Raw genomic sequence first — 6,000 nt, 5'->3', positions numbered from 1 at the left:
ATTTTTCTTTAAGACTTTACAGAATCTTTTTGAGCTGCAACTTGATACTTTCTTTTTTATAGCTTTTTTTTAGCACCAGTTAGAAATTTTGTGTTTAAAAATCATTGTTTTTGGGCATAAAATATCCAAATTTAGGGCTCCATCTGTTTCTTGGATAAGTAAGGTAAATCTAAAGCTAATAAATTAGGAAGAAAACAGTTTAATCCCTGGTAGGCCGTCCTCAAATCTGCTCACCAACCTGATTGTCTTCCTCTCCATCTTAGCCTATTGGCAATGCAGCCATCGTCTTTGGTTGTATATTACACCCTACACTTATAGTTAAATATCTAAAGAAATGGACAAAGGCAGTTTGGTTTCTGTCTCTATAGCCCCACCCCCTCCACTTGTAGTTGAATAGAAAAGGCAGTAAACTTTTCCTCAGTTACACTTCTTTTTCGCTTCAACACACTACATTTTTTTTGGTGTGTGTTTTTTTCCCTGATTTAAAAAGACTATGTACTTTTACATTGGCTTTACTAGATGACGTACTGGGAACATTACCATCAGGACTGGTGCCAGCACCTGCTTGCTGATTCTGCTCATATGTGGACTGCTTTGAATCCATTTTAATGAGCCCAAAACACTTGTAGTGCAAAAAAATTGTAGAAATACTGCTAATAAATATGACTTTTGACAGCCAGAAAAATTAATGTTTCACACTGGGGGATATGGGACAACCCAAAAGTAATTGTAGTGCAAAATATTGTAGAAATACTGCTGATAAATATGACTTTTGACAGCCAGAAAAATTAGTGTTTCACATGTCAAATGGCGATGGATTGCTGTGGAGGCAGGTATTTATCATTTTCAAGTATTGCGAGAACCGAGCCCCGAGATCCGACGACGTCACAATGACGTTCGGCCTCGATTTGGAATCCGAGCAGGCGGGAGAGTACCGAGCCTGCTCGGCTCGGTATTCGGATAGGCGGAATTCGGATGGCTTCGGATCTCGGGGAACCGAGCCCGCCCATCTCTAATTAATTATAAGGAAGCTGCTCATTAATTTAAAAGAATAACTTATCTTTCTGGGACTTTGAATCCTTTTCATGGTGACAGAATTCTAATCCAGCTAAGGAAATACATCCCTGGCTACGAGGTGGGGTAATGGCAGAAACATCAGCCATTATACAGGCAATATAATGAGTCTATGTTTTGTTCTAAAAAAATAAATACACTAGGCAGGGATATCAATTAAGTATTGAAACTGAAATCAAATTTCTGTACTTCCCAGCACAATGAGCCCCCAATTCTATACTTTGCTTGGTACACTTTCACTCTGCCCAAGTCCTTCAATAGGCAAATGCAACCTTCTGCTTCTCTGCAAATACTGTCATCTTGCTCAGTAAACATTTACCTCTAGGCACATTTGTTCAAAGTGAGGCACACAGGTGATCCAATAGTGATTTTGTGCTGCATAATGGTTGTTTTGTGCTTTGTAAATAACCTTCAACAATACAGTTGCTTCCTTACTTGTTTTGCACATTTTCCTCTAGGTGGCACTCACCTTCTAGTTTCTCAGAATCCTTCTTTTTATAATGGAAAAAGTTAAGACAAGTATACTCATGCAGTGTTCCTTGACTCACAAAAGAGTTCATAGGACAAAAAAAAATCTGTGAAATATAAAACTGGATACAACTCAATACAATTCAGCAAACACCATACATGCCAGATGAAAGGATCTTCGTGCTTCAAAAGCATACAATGATTTCCAATTATGTCAGTTATTATAGGTATCTAATATTGTTGTTATAGCACTTTAAAGTATCATTTATAATAATACATAAATAGTAAACATTTTCTACTTTCCTGAAATGCATATGATTCAGCTAGACTCAATCTAATTTTAGTGGGAAAAAAAACGTGAATTTTTTTGGGGAGCGACTTTATTAAATTGAATTGCTTCGTCCAGGTCCATTTTGACTGAAAAACACATTAGGTAAACTTTGAAGCTCTGTTTTACATTAGACAAACACAGAAAGGTGCCACATGTAAAAAAAAGTCCCAATGTCCCCTAATTTTCATGATAAATATAAGCCATGAAAGAGGCTTAAACAATCAGTATTTTAGCAGGGAAAAAAACAGAAAACTTTTATTTAATGAAATGAGTGATTCAAAAGTGGTAGGAGATATAATTTTTGATATGGCATTTACACCTTTGCACTGTTTGTTGCTTTGTCTTTACAGAGACAAGAGCAGATATGTACTTTGATATATGTAGGGCGATGTAGGCGCATGTGAGAATACCGGAGTAGTGTTTACCCCTCTTCGCTCTACCAGCTGACTTGTCTGCCTGTAGGGCAGCCCTGTGCATCACCCCTGGTCTTCCCAGTACCTTGTGGGTTAAATAAATCACCTAGGCAAATAGACAACAACAATATGAACTACACACCATCCAGGGCCGCCATCAGGGGGGAACGGGGGGTACTGTTGTACCGGGCCCAGGCTCACCAGGAGGCCCGGCGGCAGCGCAACACATACTTACTGTCTTCCAGTCTCAGCTGGTCTGCGCTGCTGTCTGTTGCTGTCTTCAGCCTGGCTGTCAGCGTGACAGCTAGGCAGCAGAATGCGATCGCAGGGATGGAGGAATCATTCCCCTGCGATCATGTGATCTGCCTGTGACAGCCAGGCAGCTGCCAATCATGATCACAGGGGAATCATTGCTCCGCCCCTGCGATCATGTGATGTTCCCTTCACACTGATTGTGTGGTGTGACCTGACATCACACCACTGTTCCCGCCACCGCAGAAGAAGAGGGAGCAGCTGCAACATCTCTGTAACTGTAAGTATATTTTACATTTTTTTTCAGGTTTTTCTGTTGGGGGGGTACTCATCGGGGAGGGGGCGCTCATCAGGGGGGGCCCGGCCCGCGTCATCTGTACCGGGCCTCATGATATCTGATGGGGGACCTGCCTATACCTCACCAGAATCTTTGTCACTTTAATACGCATCCCGGCTGCTGAGCCACACTTTTCACTCCTCTACCAATGCGGTAGGGACTGAAATCAATGTCCTCCTGCTTTGAGCAGGCCCACAAATAAAATACAGTTCACGGAGGCTTTGATATCCACACAGACATGATCATGGACCAGTCTGATAGTAGTATTGACAACAAGTAAGCTATGTCATGAAGAGAGAATAACCCACCCCCTCCCATCTCGCTGCATCTACGTCTTTGTAAAACGTCACGCTTTCCCATGGTGGTATATCTTCATATAGGTGTTCCCTTAGACCACACTTGGAATTAGGATTCCTCTTTACAGGACATGTCTGTGGACATCCCCGAGTCAGCGGCAGGTTGGGTGGGGGCAGGGTGACATCTGCCCCCCAGGCCAGTTCCATAGTGGGCTACTACGGGCTGAGTCACTGGGCCACCTGCATTTTTTTCCTTTTAAAATGTTCCTAATAGGCTGCTAAGTCAAATCTTGCCCCCGGACTAAAATTTGACAGCCCTCCCCTGCCCCAGCCCTCATTTCATTTGCAGATACCCTGCTGCATGTGGCTCCAGCACGTCTGGTAAAGCAGGATGAGACTCAGTGGGACGACAGCTGAAGCAGCGAGTGTGAGGGACATACCTGGATGCGAGGTGTCCAGGTGGTCCCTCTTCGTTCCCATTGCCAGTCCGGCGGTGCCTGTGCGGGTGACCGGGACAGGGAACCATCAGAGAATCCCCGCTCGGTCACCTGAATTTTGGCGCCATGGCGAGCCAATCAGGGCTTGCCGCGGTGTCGCGCTGGCACACGGCGAAGTCATCAGACGTTGGTGTGCCAACTTCTATTTAAGGCACCCGTGCCTTTGGGATTAGTCGGCGGCGGCAAGAGGAGAGGACGAACACTGGCAGCCCGAGAAAAACGTCCAGAAGAAGCAAGAAGCCGGCGGCAAGACAGTGGAGTCAGAGCACTTGTTAGGGCTAAGAGCGACTCCTGAAGACCCGACGGGATCAAGCACTGAAGATCGCGGAAGACCATCGAGGACGGCGGCAGCTGGAGGATCCCTGGTGAAGACCCTTGAAGGTATCAACAAAAGGTAAGGCTCTTTAGGGCATCCCTTCTCCCTTCTATACATAGAGGCCCGCACCTCTATACATAGCCCTTTGTAGTACATTATAGTCCCCTTCCTCTCATCAGGCACAATGCCTGTGGGCAAATCAAGCATTAGGCCTGTGGTGCAGATAGTGGGCACAAGGCCCGGGCACAGCTAGGAGAGAGGCAGATCTTTCTTGGACACAAGGCCCCATTGTTAGTGAGCAGGGCACAAGGTCCCATAGTTAGTGAGTAGGGCACAAGGCCCCATAGTTAGTGAGAAGGCCACAAGGCCCCATAGGTAGAGTGAGCAGGGCACAAGGCCCCAGCAGTAGCTTTTGGGCCCAAGGCACAATAGGCAGTTGTAGCAGGGCATAAGGCCTTTCATGGTAGCGGGCATAAGACCCTGGTTTGAGGTGGGGCAATAGGCCTGGCAACAGTGTGAGCACAAGGCTCCTGCTATTGGGTGGCGCATTTGGATCATAAGGTAGATGTCACCTACTACTGCTATTCTGGAATCAGTGCAGCCAGGGGTATTGGGTATCGAACGAGTATACTGTATAGCATTGTGTACTGTGTGTGGCTGTGCTTTGGTTATCTATTCACAGGTGCAAGACGTCAGGCCCCCATTAAAGTTAGGCTCTTGTTTCCTGTTTTCCCCTTCTCCCCTCGTCTTGTTGTGGTTACTTTGTGGAAGGGGTTAGCTCCATCACACATACGGTCAGGGGTAAGATACACAGCAGTTGCCCTTACCGTAAGTCCCTGGGGTCACGTAGAGTTGGTGAGGCCGTGGTTGAGTTTCCCATTGCGCAGCACGACCCTTGTGTTTCGACAGGCCCCGCCTTCGGTTACACTTGGGTGTCTGACGGTTCCAGTGCAGGCGGTGGTACCACAGGGTTGGGCAGGTCCCGTCTGAGTTCCGACAGCGGCCGCTGACGGTTCCAGGTGAAGGCACCTGATCAGGGGGGTTCCATCACCGTGTCTTGGTATTGTGCATGTTCCCCTAGTGAGGAGACCTGCTCTTTGGTAAGTCCCCGGGATTTGGGTTTAGTGCAGATCCCCCTCAGAGTTGCTCAGTGACCCCTAGTTGGTGCAGGGTTAGTCCCCGGTGTATCCGCTGGTATCAGCGTATGGGTGCCCCACCATAGTCTCAGGGTTAGAGTTGGTGGGAGGCTGGGTGTTGTTGTTGCAGGTGACAGAAGGACGCACAGGGGCAGGAACTAAGGGTAGGAGTTATCCGGTGAGTATAACTCCCCTTTGTCTGAATGGGCTCCCACCTTTTGGTGGGTGGAGTACTTGGGTGGGATTGCTCCTAGGCTCTCGTAGCCGTCACCTCAGATATTGCCCTTCCATCAAAGGTTAGCGGAGCCTCACGTTTGTTTACTCCGCAGGGGTCATACCGGTTGGCGTGCAGGAGGAGGAGAAGCAAGACTAGTCTCAGTTCAAGGGTTTGTGGACAGTAACATGGTGTTCCATAGTGTTCCCTCGGGATCAGGTAAGTAACTGGGGTGTGGGATAGGGGATTGTGCTGCATGGCTTTGTACCCTTTTAGCACCCATTACAGCGAGTAGCATATTTCATAACTATCAGTACCAGCACAAAAAAAGGAAAAAGAAAAAAATGTAAGTAGTTAGAGTATGCTTTTATGGGGTACTTTGGGATGCATTGAAATTAAGATATAATATCCAATCTTTAACATTACACCCTTAATATGTATTGTCCCCGATCTTAGACAACAGTACACAATCAATAGATCTCTCTCTCTAGATAGAGATAGATAGATAGATAGATAGATAGATAGATAGATAGATAGATAGATAGACAGACAGACAGATAGATAGATAGATAGATAGATATTTAATTAATGTCACCTCTTAATAATAAAGGCATTAATGCTCAAACATAAACATTTTTTAACACATAAAAAAACATTTATTAGGAT

The sequence above is a fragment of the Mixophyes fleayi genome, chromosome 6, assembly GCF_038048845.1.
Source record: "Mixophyes fleayi isolate aMixFle1 chromosome 6, aMixFle1.hap1, whole genome shotgun sequence".
Lineage (NCBI taxonomy): Eukaryota > Metazoa > Chordata > Amphibia > Anura > Limnodynastidae > Mixophyes > Mixophyes fleayi.
This window is presented reverse-complemented; position numbering follows the sequence as displayed.